We start from the raw sequence: 17,986 nt of genomic DNA, 5'->3' as shown, positions 1-17,986 counted from the left end.
TGTTTCATTTTTATCATGTATTTATAATAGGATATTGTTCAACTATCATGTATAAATGTAATCTATAGACATTCATTTGAGTCTCTGAACTGGTTTAGTGATGATCAGTCTCTCTTTATGTTTCTCCTGTCCAGAGATAAGTTGCTTTTCATTTGAATATCCTTATGCCAATTCCACAACATCCATAAAAGGATGCACAGTTCTAACAGTTCTTTCCATGAAGGTAAACACATAGGTGTGTACTTTTTCAAATAGGTAATGCATATGGATACTAAAAAGTAAAAAAAAATGTATAATTATAGTTTACAACATTGGGTGAAGGGCTAAGTCTTATTTCAATGAACAGTCCTGATAGCACAGTCTGAGTCAATCCAAGTCTAGACCACAAATGTAACACAAGATACACACTCAAAGCAATGAGATTACAGAAATTCCTGTGCAGGGGATATAGAAAATATCACCAACAATATATGCCCTTTTGAAATCTTTCCAAAAGGAGGAATCACCTTCAATAGACACGGTTATTAGATGGTTCTCCAAACAAAGAGGAGTTGATTTGGTTTCTTTGAAGAACCCCATGGAAGTGTATGAAAGGAGAACAGAACAGAGACAACCCACCTTGACACAAACACACACAAACCTACACACATACACATATACGCACGCTCTCACATACAAAGAAATAAGAGGATGCCGAGTGAATACTTCACAGGCTTGTCTCACCAGGAGAGTGGAGCACCCCAGATGCATACTGTGAAGGAGAGACTGTTTGCCTGTGTCTGACTGATGCTTTTCCTGTATTACTAATGCAGCAGGAAAATCTTTTAAAAACATTGATTTTGGTACTTTTGTCCTCTGGGTGACCTGACTGCTTTTGTCCCACAACACTGTAAAACTTCAACTACAAATGCTGTAATATCTGAAAGTAATTCCCCTACAGGCATAAAGTGCATCATTTATTAAAGAACATGTGTCATTTATAACTGTGAAAAGAAGAATGATTGAAACATGTTTAATAAAGTAATAGTCAATGGTGTTAAAGTATTGTCATCGTTAGAAATGAACATATTTTCCAACTCCAGAGAACAGATTATCTAATATTTCCTGTGTCATCACAGTTATGTTCTTCCTGTTTGTCCCAGTATTAACATGGCCATCGTGGTGGGGCTTCCTCTCTGGGATGGCTGTTTGTTCAGGCTGCTCAGGCCTTTTCCTTACAGTACAGAGACAGTTCCAATAGTACCAGAAAATGTGAGTTCTGCTGATTATTGTGTGCTTGCATGCATGTGTGGGTACGAATACTTGATATAGAGGATACAATAACAGAATACATGGCAGAAAGTTACTACACTACACACTATAGGGCTGCAGCAATCGTTAATGTTGATAAATTATTTAATGTATTAAAGGAACCATATGTAGGATTGTGGCCAGAACTGGTACTGCAATCACTTTAAAAATACTGTAGAGCGGTCTATCTTTTCTGTTAATTATGTTTATGCTTAATTAACAGATAGAGATATTTTGCGAAGTAAGTATGTATTGCAAAAATGTACTAATTGTCATTAGTCAAATATAATCGTAAAGATGTATGCTCGTATGTGAGACAGTACATTGTCAGTAGCTGTTAGTCAAACTTGTAACGTTAGGTATCTGTCATTAACGTAAGTACTAGCACAAGCCTATGTCACTATGTGTAACCGATATCAAAGATAAAGCTATTCATTTAGCTGACGCTATAAGTGAAAGCGGCCAGCTGTATTTTTTTACTTACCCTGCAGCACACGTCCATAACGTTAAAATATGTGATGTGAAAGATTACATGACATTCTACTATTTTTGGCTGTAGAACTTGCATGAAAAACAAGTAGGCTCCAAACGTTCCAAGTGGGCCAACTTTTTTTTTACATCATAGGCTACACTGCGCTTTTCATTAGTGTTATGGACATTAGAAAAAGTTATTTTACCTTGGAATTGCGCCTAGTGCTTCCAAACCAACACTAACATAGTGCATAGCCCAAAAGGTAGATCATGTTTATTTTGAGTTAGGCTTTTGTCTCAATTACGTTTCAAATTGCCATAATTGGCGTGCTAATGTTGTTTTCCTCAGCGTCTCAGCATAAGGACAGAGAAACAGGCTCTGGTAATGCATTGCTAATGTTAGCATATGTCCATATGAGCTAACGTAACGTTACTTTGCACAAACATGTATAACTTTGTTCGACTGTCATGAATATATGAAATGTCCATTGACATCAAGTACAAGTTAGTCAAACATAGATTCATCTTACCTGTCCAGGAGAAAATTAGCAACGTTGGCGTCTGTCTTCAAATTCTTCTCCGTTTTCAGCCATCTCCATCTTTCAAAGGCATCTCCTATACAAATTATTGTTTTATTTTGGACTTTGTCACGACGTATTTCGGAATTATAACAAGGTCTTTTAGATTTCATAACGTTAGACATTATTTATCCGACTAGAGTTAGGGTAGGTTAGAGCAGAGCTGGCAAACCGGATCCCGAAACACTACTGACTTTGTGATAGGTAGATAGGTGGAGGGTGGCGCATCAGGCCAAAACACAACATGACAACGTCAACATCAGTTGAGGGCTGCAACTCTCACTTTTAAATGACAATATCCTGGCCAGACTACTGTTGTCAGTGATATAAGTATTTGAAATGAACATGATTTCTTAATGTCTAGTGACACATCAGGGCCATTTTATGATTAATTGAAATAGATTTCTTACATATGGTTCCTTTAAATCCTCAACAGTTTAAATAATCTAAATATATTTAAAAAACTTGTCTCACAGTCTGTGGTGTCCCTTTTACGTTGAATTAAAATAAACAACATGTAAAGTCATGGTCCAATCTTACATGAGTTAAAATTATAGATCCCAGACATTTTAATACAGACATCTTTTACCAGACCAGCAGCCACTGAGTGTGAGGATTCATGGTAGTGCTGTGCCAATACTAAGATTTAATATAAAATCACGATTCTTTTTTTTCACAATATTGTATCGATATTCTGATCTCTAGAATCAATGTTTATTTATTTATTATGCTGTCGAAAGCCATCTTTTAAATGACTGTAGCGGTCGCAGAACGGGCGTGTTTCTGTTGTGTATATTATCACAAAATCTACCTGATAAACCCTGTTACTGTATTCCTATGGATGTCATCATTAATAAGAAACCAGAGGGTATTGTCATTTTACTTTTTTGTTTTATTAATTTCCTTACTCAAAATGCTCGCGCCAAAGCGGCCACTACTTTTAAGTTAGAATAGATTGTTTCTGTGTTGTTTGGTGATACGAGGTGATGTCGAGGAGAGTAAGAAATAAACTGTGGCTATAGGTTTTGTGTTGTCCATACTTTATGCTGTGAAATGTTGATAATATATTTTAGAGGACAACAGCATCCCTGTCGTGATAACTTGATAGACCAGCACATCAGCTGTGGAACTCTAATGGTTGCTTGCTCAGTCTTGTAATGGAAAGCGTTGTAGTTTTTTCTGATTTCATTCAAATATGGAAAGTGCCATTGCTAACTAGACAACTAATTGTCCGGTTTGTTTCGTCTGTCAGACTAAAATAAAGTTGTCTGCCCGCAGATGTTTCGCTTGTGCATCAAGTTCTTATTCATGGGCAAGCCTAAGCAGCATTGTTGTGCTTCGCTGACGACGTTGTCACTTGATCGCGATGATGTCCTGCATCTGCCAAATGATTTACGCCACATACTTCCCCTTTTCATTTATGAAAAATCGTATGTCTTGAGATTTGCCTTGTGCTTACTTTATTATGATCATATCTGCTGTACTTTTATTAGCTGTACTTTGACTGCTGGCGACTTAGACTTGTTCTTTCAATTGACTGTTAATGGAAGAAAACAAATTATATTATTCCAAGTTACATTAATGTGTTGTCAAATTATGTTTGGTTCTAAAGGGTTAAATTTAGAAGTTTTTTCAAATTGAGTGGTTCTTTTTTATTAGGGGTTGTTAATGGAGATTAGCTAAAGATTGTCCTTTCAAGTATATAGCCTAATATTATTTGAGGTTTGCTTTAGCACTTCGGAAAGTATTGTGATTCAGTTGTGATTTTGTGATGAATCGTGATGTATTGAATCGTAACATGTGTATCGTGATATATATTGTATCGCAAGGTACTTGCCAATATCCAACCCTAATTCATGGTGGGTCTGCCTTTCCATACAGCTGAGTTTGCAAGATTTTACTTTATCGGCATCATAATGAATATGAATGAAACATAAATTACCATTAAGGTCTACTTAAAAAAAAAAGTATGTATTACATTAAGTGACGCAAGCAGTAATATTTGAATCATGATTGGTCAATAACCATATTTTATGTGTTAAATAGTTATATTTGAAATAAATATGTGTAGATACGTGGAGCCCAAACAGCGTTCAATACCACTTTGCTCTCCTTTTGCGATTCCCATTTTTTTCTAATCTGTCACTTTAGATTATTTTGCCCCGCCTGTTGGGTCAATGTGTAGGCTCACTGCTGTCTGCAGGCACAGAAATATTTCAGGTACTCCTCACACAGTTGCCAAAAATATATGCAAATATGGGCAACATGTAAGTGACATGTATACCACTGATGAAATGGAAGTCGACAGATTGTACCAATTAAATAAAAAGCAATTTAGGCAAATAGTCATTGCAGCCCTAGCATACACACGGTTAAGCAGACTACTTGAAAAAGTTATCCGTTGCTGATTACAAATATGATAAACAAAGTAATCTGAATTGTAAACTCTTGGTATATTTAAAATATTTTTTTCTTTTATTTCTGACACTTAAATGTACTTGGAAAAAATGTAGTATTAACATGACATAACCAGAGTGCAAGCATGATACACTTGATATTCTATGTAGGCAAGGATTGTATGCTCTAATTATAAAACATACATTATTTGTTAACCAATTCATTCAACTTGTAACAATCAAGGGTGCCAGAGTGTGAACAGATTCAAGGGAATGATTCAAAACATAAATAAATCTAGCCAGTAATATGTCTAAAAAGGATGATTTAAAACATTTTATTTGAGACCTAAAACAGTGACTATATCCTATCATCATGCAATTGTTGGTATTTGTTACTGTCCTAATAAGGTTACAGAGTGTTTCTCTGTTTGGAAGATCCATAGATAGATATGGTAAGGAGATTAATCACTGTCAACCAAGACAATGGAAATACAATGCCCTCCCCAGAGGAGAGATTTAGGATCTCCTCTGTCTTCCCCATAGACATTATTAGACCTTGGAACTTGAAGGTTATACTTTATCTTACAGTTTAGACACAATTTGTTATTTTAGCAATCTTTGCAGATAGAACCTTATTTACATTATAGTAATTTAACAGACATTCTTATCCAGAGCAATTTACAGTAAGTGCACACATTTAAAAAAAAACTACACAGCTTAGTATTGAGTACATTCAAATCAGTTAATTAGTTAGCAGTTCAGTTATCAAAGTCAGTGCTGGAAAGAAGACCATATGAATAATAAACATATTAAGCAAAGTTTACACAAAAGCACAGATTGATGAATCCAAATTGCCATTTTACAGCCATAAGGTTCTATCTGTAATTGTATTGAACATCAACATAAAAAGACAGGAAATTCACATGAGCATGGTAATTCCATATTAGACCAATGCTTTACCAAGGTTTTCCAGCTCATAGCTTTGACTTAATACTGTCACTATTGAACTATTCTATTTCAAACAACTTTCTAAAGAGCCTAAGTCATAATTTTCAGAAATATAATTTAATATGTTCTTCCGTAAAAATGATGTCTATAGCTTGTATGTATTTCATGTATAGACCTATTGTAAATAGGTATTTTTTATAGTATTGCCCTATAATAAAATACAACATACAGAAGATACATTTTAAGAAATCCTCTGAAAATTACATAAATATTGGAAGTAGTTGGCTAGACACCAAGCAGATCTGTCTGGTGTCTAGCCAACTACTTCCAATATTTATGGTTACTCCTCTCTAATTTTACAAACCATTTGCCACTAGTCTTTCAAGAAGCTAAAATGACAATATATGTTCATAATTTCACACTCTACATGTCAGCATCCGAAGTCGTTGAGCACATTAAGATTCTAAACAACGAGCTCCAGTCAGTATGAGAATGGGTGATTTACAACAAGCTGTTCTTAAACACAACTTTGTCAATTTATACTGACAAAGCTACTGTGCAGATGGGGAGAAGTACCCCATGTCTCTTTATAAAGACTTTGTGAGCTACTAGTTCTTCAGGCTCTGGTCTTACCACATCTGCTGTCCTGTAGTATGGTCAGGAGCAGTAAAGAAACACCTAGCACATCTGCATCTGTGTCAGAGCTGCATGCTTTGCCCTTAACTAGATGCACAAAACTGATATCAACAGCATTTATGTTAGTCTTACTAAGTTGATGGTTTCACTGATTAATTTAATTAATTTTGTATTAATTAAATGTTACTTTCATTCATAAAAAATGCCAGATGTCTTTATAGTGAAATGACATAATGCCCAGACAGTCATACCCCAGACACACCATGAGCCCAAAACCAATCAACAGCAAAGCATAGTGTTGAAGACTGACTGTGGAGAAACAAACGCACACTGAACGCAATCTACACACAACAACAGATGTGTCTTCTTTAAATTGTATTTCTTTATAATCCTTCATACTATTTGTATTATTTAAGGTGAAAATGAGAATTCCCCTCCTACATTGACTAGGTATCATTGAATTTTGATATCAAGGTGTGGTGGCAGACAGCCCCACTTTGATTCATTATTATTATTTGGATGGTGCTCGAGTATTGTGTTAAATACCCACAGCCATTAGATGGTCAGACTGTTAGAGTCATCGTAATGTTAGATGGTCAGACTGTTAGACCCATCGTAATGTTAGATGGTCAGACTGTTAGACCCATCGTAATGTTGGACGTCAGACTGTTAGACCCATCGTAATGTTGTACGGTCAGACTGTTAGACCCATCGTAATGTTAGATGGTCAGACTGTTAGACCCATCGTAATGTTGTACGGTCAGACTGTTAGACCCATCGTAATGTTGGGCGGTGAGATGGTTAGACCCATCATAATGTTCCTCACTGTGGCTGAAAGGTATATCACTGACACAAAATAAAACTAAAAACACAAAACTTACACAAAAATAAAAGCGTTACAATACAGTGTTCATGGACCCCTCATGAAGACACGTTTCATCCAGCCATTTACTATTAACATTCAAGAGATTCAAGTTCCTTTCTAAAAGTGTCTTCTTCCAGTTTTGTATGTTGTGTGTATCCTAGGAAAAACAGCTGCTACTTCAGCAAAAGGTAAAAATAATCTTAATTAACAATAAATACAAAACATAGTGTCCCGGTCGTAAACTGACAGGGCGTGGCTCACTGAGGACCCCGAGGTCTTTTACTTCTCAGACTGTAGGACACGAAGCAGTGGATAAGAGGAGGATAATGAAGAATGATGTCCAAAAACATGATGTACGTTGAGTGAAATCTGACAACATCCTTATTGTGAACGCGTGACTCGCTGTCACTTAGGACAAAAGGTCCGTTCATGCTCAGGATAGGTACAGGACAGTTTATGGTCCTGCAGATGAATTTATAAAACACCCACTAGGCTAGATGTAGACAGTGGACAGAAAGATGATGTATCTTATGGAATACGGAACACCTCATGTCCAAGCAAAATTCATCTTCATTCCATGACCTGTCCATCTATCTCTGCCTGTCAGCCTCTTTCTCTCCATCAATATTAATCGCTTAGTTAGTCTACCTTTGATCTCGGTAGAATTGAGACTGACTGAGCCTGTGGAGTCCAAGCCTCATTCACCAGTTCACTTCCTCTGGCATACAGTAGTTACAAAGCTTCTAGCGTTCTGACTCAGCCTTTTTATTGTTCCCTTACTTACTCTGGGATCAATGATCCTAACTAACTACCTACAAGGTCTCTAAAAACTCCAAAATAATTTGAACAGCTGGCTCATAATGACACAAGGCTTGAAGACTCAACATGAGACTTTCATCCTCCCCACTAAAGCTTTCTCTAGTTGAGGATAATTGAATTTAGAGGAAGGAGAGAAGGGGAACTATTATGCAACCAGACAGTAAAAAAAAAAAAAAAAACAGCCTCTACACTTGAGGTCTCATTCGGCAGAGCCGAGGTTGCCTGCCTGCTGCACACATTCTCTGGCACAACATCAAGGCCACAGGTAATTCATCTTCAGGCTGAAACTTTGCTTTGCAACTTAATTAAATGAACAAAGCCTCACTTTCATTTTCAAGGAGAATAAACACATTGCACTGTGGTTGAAGAGGAAGCAGAGGTTGTACTTAGGAAAGGAGGGAAGAGAGAGCAGGAAAGAGAGAGAAAAGGAGCAGTTACCGAATAAGTGTGAGCAAAGATGAAAAACTGTTGCCATTATTTGAACAGGGAGAAAAAATAATGTTCTGCTTTACATACAACTGAATTCACTGGCTCATTTGTTTTGATAATGGCTCATCCTGCCTCATCCTGCACATAATTTATGCAAAGCGAGTGTGCCATATATATCTGAGTTAACAAACATCTCACTTTTTGTGTAACGCTCTGCATCGAAAGCGATGCGCGTTATATGATGCAGGGAAGCAGCTTGCGTAGTAGACTCACGACACACTTGAGTGCACTGCCTGACAGTTTAAATGCCTCCTGTCTCATTTCTGAAACATCTGGCCCCGGCTTTGATGTCTGCGGCGAAGATGTGTTCCTCCAACAACTTCGGTTGTCTCCTTTTCTCCACTCATCAATTTTAAGGAGCATGCAAATGACTCGTTCCATCAGCATCCCTGGGAGTCCGAGAGACTGCACGACTGCAACAACAGGGCGATAAATTCTCATTAAGACCCTTCTTGAAAGGGGAAGAAATTGAAGTTGGGATATTTGTGTCTATAGTCCCAGACAATTTGAACAAATGAGCGACGGTATGCGAAGTAGGCTTTCTGCTGTCTGTTTGCCGGTCGGTCTGTAGATATCATGCTCCCTGGTGCATTCCATAGGTAAAGCTGATGAAGTCAGCCACTGGGAGCGATGGGGCCTTGGATGCGGCCTGGCTGCAACACTCTGCTCAGTGGCTCTAGTACTCTGACTGCACCTTATTTCACTGAACTTATTCTACACTAAAGGATGTACCATAACCATGGGAAGTAGGAGTGCTGCAACCCCCCAACGTATCCTCAACAATCCCTGAGGGTATTCCAGTGGTATTCCATGAGGCACGCATCATTTACCCACCGCCGGGATGCCTCCCATTTTCAGAAGGGTAACAGAAATCTTTGCTGTTGCTGAGTAACATGGCCCACCTTGTACACATCTTGGTGACCCCTCCTAAGTAACTGGCTGGCTAATCTGATCCATCTTGTGACGTGTGTGAGAGGTCGATTTGGTTGCAATTTCTCATCACACTGATGCCTGCTACTCTTGTACCGTGCTAATGGGTCTCTGTGTCTCTGAATGGTCCAGCGCCCGAGGGCACCTCAGTGGGGTTGCCCTGCAACCTCAGTCACAGTCGTTAGCCACAGAAGTGTTCTCCAGGCATTCTTCTTATTCTGGTTGATCAAGCGGTGTATTATAAGAAGCAGAGAGACCTGGCGTAATGTGCATCAGAGGACAGATGTCCCCATCTTCGAGACCATTGGTAAGCGGTGTGTGTGTGTGTGTATACATGTGTGGGTGGTTGCGTAGGTGTGTCCAAATAAAACAGTACTGTATATACAGTAAGTTACGCTCAAAGAACGGAGTATCCCTGTTGGTTTGCCATAATGCCTTTTAGTGCCTTATATTGCTTATACTAACCATGAATCACTCTGTTAGTTTACCGCTAAGCTGGTGATGAATTCATCCTACTGAGTCACTAGACGAGAGAGACAGAAGCCTAGGGTGCCAGAAGGCCTGGTCTACAAAGCCTGCATATACCAGGCCAGATCCAATCCAACCCGACCAGACCCTGGTTCAGCTGACTAACCACACGCCTGAGTGGTCTAAGAGAGAGAGCATGACGTCTGGGTTTGGTTTAGTTAAGTGACCGCAGACACTCACCTCATAGAGCACGGTGTAGCCTTCAGACCATGTCCCTGTGTCTGTGTTATTAACAGCACAAACGGGAAGTGTCTGTCTGCTGAATGGTAGCATATAAAGGCCCTCTGTGTTTAGCCTGCTCCAGGTCATACAGAATGGCATGTGTCTAGGCCCCCTTCCCTCCCAGTGCCCCACGTCTCTTTCTCTCATGTTTAGCTTGACCTATCACAGGGAACAGGTCAGTTTACTGGATGAACACTTCACCACAATTGATGTTGAAAGAGAAGGGAAATACCCAGCTAGCTGAAAAGTTATATCCAACACATTTCAAGGAATGGCTGTTGCCTTTACAATGAAGTTATTGTGCTGTAGTTTAGATGACTTCATGGTGTAATGGCTTAATTTATTTAATATTCTTTTGTTGTGGATTTTCAGGATGCCCATCCTATCATCAAATAACACATTTTAAACTCTGAGGTCAGAGCCATTCATTTTCAATTCTGGTTAGTGCAAAGTTAGCATATACTGTAATTGTTTTAAGAACTTTGTTCCGATCTTTACCTTTTTTTTGCTCTAATTGCCCTAATTTCCTATTACCGACAAATCCCAACACTCATCACTCACCTGGATCTGGACTATGACAACATCTGTGATGACTCATAAGCCCAAGACACTGTGCTTACTCTAGACCAGGCCAAGACAGAATCCTGACCAGACTATTCTGGCAAGCAAATAATCCACCACTGGCGCCTCTGTTATTAGCAAACATGCAGATGCTAAGAGAATGAACTTGATGAGCTATGTTCAAGATTGTCCTAACAATAAGTCCCTGAAGAACTATAATATTCTATGGTTTACAGAGTGATGGCTGAACAAGGAAATTAAATTGCTGGTCTGTCTCCACATATAAGACATAAAAGATAGGGGTATATCTGAGCTCTTTGTCCATCTTTGCCTTTCATCTACATTGCTGATAACATAGGAAATGCTCTAAGGTGGTCTTACCATGGATGATTTGCAATGAAAAAAGTATTTTGGTTACAGGCAAAAAAATCACTCAGCTGACAGCCAAAACTGCAGTTTATGAGTAGCGGGACACAAATCCAGATGCTTATAAGAAAGCTCTGACGAGACATCAAACAGGCAGAGCATCAATACAGGACAAAGATCGAATGCTACTGCTCCCGCTCTGATGCTTATCGGATTGGAAAGGGCTTGCAAACAATCATGGACTACAAAGGTAAACCCAGCCATGAGCTGTCCGGCAATATAAGCCTACCGGACGAGGTAAATGACTTTTATATTTGCTTCCCCGCGGTACATTGTGAGGGTAGGCAACAACATATCCAGCCTTCTAATCCACAACACGGGAGCCCCTCAAGGGTGCGTTCTCGGTCCCCTCCTGTACTCCCAGTTCACCCACAACCGTGGCTGCACTCAACTCCGACACCGTCATCAAGTTTGCAGACACAGCATCGGTCCGATCACCGATGATGATGAGATATTTCACCCTAAACATCAGGAGGATTGACCACAGGAAACGGAGGGAGCACACCCCAAGTTTCAAGGTAATTTTTTTCCATATACCTAAGGAATTAACACGTCCCCCCCACACACACACATACAGTTATGAAGAAAACACGTCAGCATGTTTTCCCCGTTAGAATGGTGAATAGATTTGGCATGGCCCCTAAGATCCTCAAAATGTTCTATAGCTGCACAGTTGAGAGGATGTTGACTGGCTGAATCATCACTTGATATGGCAACTGCACCAGCCTCGATCACAAGTGGATTAGCCAATGACCTCAACCACCAGAGCCATAGGCTGTTATCTATACTAGCGCATAGTAGGAAGGACACGAGGTGTCAGTACCTCAACTCTAGGACCAACCAAGCTTTGTTCAGCTTCTACCCCCAATTTGTAAGACTGTCAAAAAATACTGCCATATTCCTAATCACATGGCTACCTGGTCTCTCCACATTGTTTCCTTCCTTCACTATACCATTGGTACTGAGTACGTACTAACATGCACCATATGTACATACGTACACAAATGCTGAACACACATACACATAACTCAGAAAGGTATACACACACATGCACAGCACATGCACACATACTGATGCTGCACACACACACATGAACACACTTTGACAATTTCCCATGTACATAATCCTACCTAATCTCATGCTCTTACACATTGAATCAGTACCAGCTCTCACTGTATGCATCGTATAGACAATGCTTATTATTCATTATTAATTAAGTACATATTCCCTGTGTTAATCACTCAATTTTGTATTCATTTCTACCATTTCTTAAGCATTACTGGGTAAGGGCCCATAAGTCAGCATTTTACTGTCAGTCTACATGTTTTCTTTGCAGACAAATGCAATTTTATGTTATTTGATGCAATGCCATAGCCACCTGCCAGAGCTATTTCCTATTAACCAGAAGGTATATTTGACGTATTCTTTCATAAGACATGGACCCAACAGAAAGCATTTTATGTTTCTGCCTATAGCGAGGCTTGGGCCTTGGCTGCTGCTGTGTCCTCTGGGTGCCTATATCACAGTGTCATTTCATCTCCAGCTCCTCTGAGTGATTCTATCACTCTCAACACAGGGACAGGCAGACAGCGGGGACGGCAAGGGAACATCCACAGATAAATCCATTTAAAGTGCTTTTGAATCTAATCTATGATGAGGCACCTTCTCAGTGGATGTCCAGGGTGAAATCATGCTGGGTAAATTTGAGTTTACCAAGAGTAAAGTTATTAGCCAGACAAGTAAACGCCATATCGGCTCTATCACCTTCACTATCTGGTATTTCTTTATGTTCATGTTCAGGGCTTCGTATCTGGGGAAATCAATGTCTGGCACAGACAGAGAGCAAAACTAGTTATATACTGCCCCCAGTGGACAAATGGCTGAATACCCAACAGCTTTCTCCACACTCAACCACCATCACGTTGGATCAACACTGCCACCTATAAGCAGACCTGGTCACTGTCATCTATAATCACAGAGGCTCACAACTAGGTTTTTAGTGATGGCTGAAAGTGTCTCAATAGCTAGGGATTTAATTTATCTTGGCTCCATTTGCTGTGTTTAATGTTTTGGAAAGTATTTCAAAATCACATTTTAATGACGGAATGCAACTTCTTGATTAAAATGTAGAAAAGTTAAGTCTATAACAAATGCAACAAATACTAGGTGCCATACATTGTGAGATGCTTGAGTGAATGCAGATGAATGATCTGCAAAGAGAGTAAGCAAGAGACATGAAAAGAAAACAGGAAGCAAAACAGAAAACAAGTTAACTGTCTGATTCAATCTCAGCATGGGACTCGAGAAATATTACAGTGACCAGAAAAACAACTAATGGTCCCACTTGCACTCAGTATGGCCTAACTTCCCAACAGTACACATATTAAAAAATAAAGCAAGGAAATATATCTTAAGATCAAATACAGTTTATTTCTGTATGAAGGGAAACCAAAACAGAAAGTGACAATGACAAGACAACATTTAAAAACTTGGATAAACAATCAAATCAAAGACATTTACATTTCAGAATAAAGTTTCCCATCCCAGTGTGAGGTAGACTACCAACACGCCCAAACAATCTCACATGATCAGCAAAAGGAGAATATACTTGTGGTTGAGCGATGTCTCATTAAATTACATGGAATTTACAAAGAACAGCATCTGCCTGTTTGAGCTGTGGTGCTGCAGCTCGCTGCCCCGTCCAGCTCTTTAAGGTTCAAGATCAAAGACAAGTTATTCTATTCTACTCTCTGTACCAGGGGAACATTTTGATCAATGTTTGTGCTTGATTAGCGCAGAGGCGAAGCTCATTGAATACTGATGACATTACAGTTTAGGTTCACTGTGCTCTACACATCTTTACATCATTTGCAGGCTTATCTAAAGCCCAAACAATTATGCTCACAAAATCATCTCCTCCATAGTGAAGGTTAACTGCACAGAATACATCCCAGTCCCGACACTACAGTAGGTAAACACAGGATATAAAGTCAATTTAGAAATAGTGGAGAAAAGGAGCTTCGGTCTGTGGGATTCTCTAATGTACTGTGAATAATCATTTTGCATAAGTCTCCTTGAAGGCCAAATAGGCCTTGGCATATGCCAGTGTAGTGATCCAGCTATTGCATGAACTACATAAGAGCTAGGATTCTGCCCACTGCTTTCCACTGCTATCGGTTTCCCCTTTCCGCAACACGAGGTCATTCAACAAAAAAAACTACCACCATAGGGTAAGTGGTATCCATATTGTACCATGCAATTTTTTATTTGCCCTGCAGCACACTGCTATGTGTTCACAGGGACTGCCTGCTCTGCCATCTGCCCCCTGAGACCAGGATGAGGCCAGAGAAAAGTATGACACAGGGACCAACCGTCTAACTCCACCTTCCTACTCAGCCATCTGGAGGACAGTATGAGAGGCGGACGCTTACTGGAACCAACTGTCTAACTCCACCTTCCTGCTCAGCCATCTGCCCTGTGAGACCAGGATGAGGCTGGAGGACAGTATGAGAGGCGGACGCTTACTGGAACCAACCGTCTAACTCCACCTTCCTGCTCAGCCATCTGCCCGTGAGACCTGGATGAGGCTGGAGGACAGTATGACAGGCGGACACTTATTGGACCCAACCGTCTTAGAATGGGCCACCTCCACCTTCCTGCTCACATTACCTGGGAACAAGGAATCAGCGGACTGCAGAATGAATACTGACCAACCTATTGGCCTATATTTTACTGGATGAGTAAAAGTAGCTTGTCGGTCAGGGATTTTCTCTGATACAAACACAAGGAACCATCAGTGCTCCTCTGTGGTCAAACAACCATACAGCAAGCCCTACAGTTCAGCACAAACAATGCTTTTTTGTCTAATGTTGACTACCAAAGACAATACATTAAGTACACAGAGGTTTCGAAAAAAGCACCATCTACGACATGTAGACATTCAATACAAAACAAGAACGATCACACCACTTAATTCATGTTGCAGCTTACATTAATGAATTTCCTTTAAATGTTACAAGTTTTAAATGTTACATATTTTAAGACATATTTATGGCTACAATTGTCCCCTTTATAGAGGTATGAATTCATTACTTCTCTGACTGTTCAAAGACAGTCTTGTTACCATGACTATGGGAAATTAAATTGCTGCTGGCCTTTAATCTTTCAGCTCAGGCCTTAGAACTGCTGTCTGCCGACTTTTACAGATTCATTTAACAAGTGAATTCCTGCCCTTACATTTTATATTCAAAGGATATAAAACAATATTTTATAAATAGGAAAACATGTTTTCTCATGTTACATTATGAATCAAATAAAACAAACCATAATATTATATTATATGAGCTCAAAAAACATAAAACATACAAATAGGAAAAAGGTGTACAGTTTGTGTTGAGCTTTCATTGATTTGATATACCTGAGAATCAAGAAACACCCTGATGGCTCAAACAATAGCCCTTTATGTTAAATCAACTGGAATTCACAGTTATACATTCATAAACATATCAACTTATTACCAAGTATCTCATTTCTAAAAAAGATCCTACTATATAAATACTCCTCGTAAAGTATTAAAGTGCTACATTCTCTGATTCAGTAATATGAAATGTATTCAGCTGATAAAATGTATATATAAATAGAAATGCACTCAATCACACGTGTGTCTCTTCATGCATTCATTTAAGTTATTCACAAAAGCTCTATATCATAGCATGTCTTTGCAAGTAACGAGCCATTGAGGAGAGGACGCTGGTGAGCTGAATGCTGCATGCATACTGTATGGCCACAGGACCCTGCCAGCACAATGCCATAAAATAGACATGTCCCAACTAAGCAGCAGAAGCAGGAACATTTTATCCTGCTATACATCAGAAACCACATGCTATAATACAGAGTACATAGATGCTGAAAACATGAAATGAAACATTTCTTTATGGGTCACTGGAGTCAGCTGGTGCAGTGTGGTAGTGTAGTGTAATAGAGTTGTGTGGTAGTGTAGTGTAATAGAGTTGTGTGGTAGTGTAATGTAATAGAGTTGTGTAATGTAATAGAGTTGTGTGGTAGTGTAGTGTAATATTGTACTAGATTTGTGTGGTAGTGTAATGTAATAGAGTTGTGTGGTAGTGTAATGTAATAGAGTTGTGTGGTAGTGTAGTGTAATAGAGTTGTGTGGTAGTGTAGTGTAATAGAGTTGGGTGGTAGTGTAATGTAATAGAGTTGTGTGGTAGTGTAGTGTAATATTGTACTAGATTTGTGTGGTAGTGTAATGTAATAGAGTTGTGTGGTAGTGTAATGTAATAGAGTTGTGTGGTAGTGTAGTGTAATAGAGTTGTGTGGTAGTGTAGTGTAATAGAGTTGTGTGGTAGTGTAATGTAATAGAGTTGTGTGGTAGTGTAGTGTAATAGAGTTGGGTGGTAGTGTACTGTAATAGAGTTGTGTGGTCGTGTAGTGTAATATTGTACTAGATTTGTGTGGTAGTGTAATGTAATAGAGTTGTGTGGTAGTGTAGTGTAATAGAGTTGTGTGGTAGTGTAGTGTAATAGAGTTGTGTGGTAGTGTAATGTAATAGAGTTGTGTGGTAGTGTAGTGTAATAGAGTTGGGTGGTAGTGTAATGTAATAGAGTTGTGTGGTAGTGTAATATAGTAGAGTTGTGTGGTAGTGTATTATAATATTGTACTACATTTGTGTGTTACTGTGAGTGTAGTATGGTAATATAGTAGGGTGGTGGGTTAGTGTAGTGTACTAGAGTTGTGTGGTAGTATAGTGCAATATTGTAGTAGAGTTGTGTGTTACTGTGGGTGTAGTATGGTAATATAGTAGAGGTGTGTGTTAGTGTAGTGTAATATTGTTGTAGAGGTGTGTGTTACTGTGGGTGTAGTATGGTAATATAGTAGAGTTTTGTGTTAGTGTAGTGTACTAGAGTTGTGTGGTAGTATAGTGCGATATTGTAGTAGAATTGTTTGTTTCTGTGGGTGTAGTATGGTAATATAGTAGAGTTTTGTGGAAGTGTAATGTAATAGAGTTGTGTGTTAGTTTAGTGTAATATTGTAGTAGAGTTGTGTGTTTCTGTGGGTGTAGTATGGTAATATAGTAGAGTTGTGTGGAAGTGGAATGTAATAGAGTTATGTGTTAGTGTAGTGTAATATTGTAGTAGAGTTGTGTGGTACTGTCGGTGTGTAGTATAGTAATATAGTAGAGTTGTGTGGTAGTGTAGTGCAATAGAGTTGTGTGGTAGTATAGTGCAATATTGTAGTAGAGTTGTGTGTTACTGTGGGTGTAGTATGGTAATATAGTAGAGTTGTGTGTTGGTGTAGTGTAATATTGTTGTAGAGTTGTGTGGTACTGTGGGTGTGTAGTATGGTAATATAGTAGAGTTGTGTGGTAGTATAGTGCAATAGAGCTGTGTGGTAGTATAGTGCAATATTGTAGTAGAGTTGTGTGTTACTGTGGGTGTGTAGTATTGTAATATAGTAGAGTTGTGTGGTAGTGTAGTGTAATAGTGTGTCAGTGTAGTGTAATAGTGTGGTAGTGTAGTGTAGTGTGGTAGCATAGTGCGGTAGTGTGGTGCGGTGGTAGTGTAGTGCGGTAGTGTAATATGGTAGTGTAGTGCGGTAGTATAGTGTAGTGTGGTAGTGTGGTGTAGTGTGGTAGCATAGTGTGGTGCGGTGGTAGTGTAGTGCGGTAGTGTAGTGTGGCAGTGTAGTGCGGTAGTGTAGTGTGGTAGCATAGTGCGGTAGTGTAGTGCGGTAGTGTAGTGTGGCAGTGTAGTGCGGTAGTGTAGTGTGGTAGCATAGTGCGGTAGTGTAGTGCGGTAGTGTGGTACGGT

General features: G+C 39.2%; 1 long non-coding RNA gene across 1 annotated transcript; it reads right to left on the bottom strand.

The window, feature by feature from the left end:
* Positions 1-13,569: 13,569 nt before the first annotated feature.
* Positions 13,570-17,664, bottom strand: LOC117595385. The gene is made up of 2 exons (XR_004576578.1): positions 14,614-17,664; positions 13,570-14,543 (listed from the first exon to the last, which is right to left on the bottom strand). It is a non-coding gene; the product is annotated as an uncharacterized LOC117595385 (long non-coding RNA).
* Between the last annotated feature and the right edge of the window lie 322 nt (positions 17,665-17,986).

Source organism: Esox lucius, chromosome 2, assembly GCF_011004845.1.
Source record: "Esox lucius isolate fEsoLuc1 chromosome 2, fEsoLuc1.pri, whole genome shotgun sequence".
In the NCBI taxonomy this organism is placed as follows: domain Eukaryota; kingdom Metazoa; phylum Chordata; class Actinopteri; order Esociformes; family Esocidae; genus Esox; species Esox lucius.
This window is presented reverse-complemented; position numbering and strand designations above follow the sequence as displayed.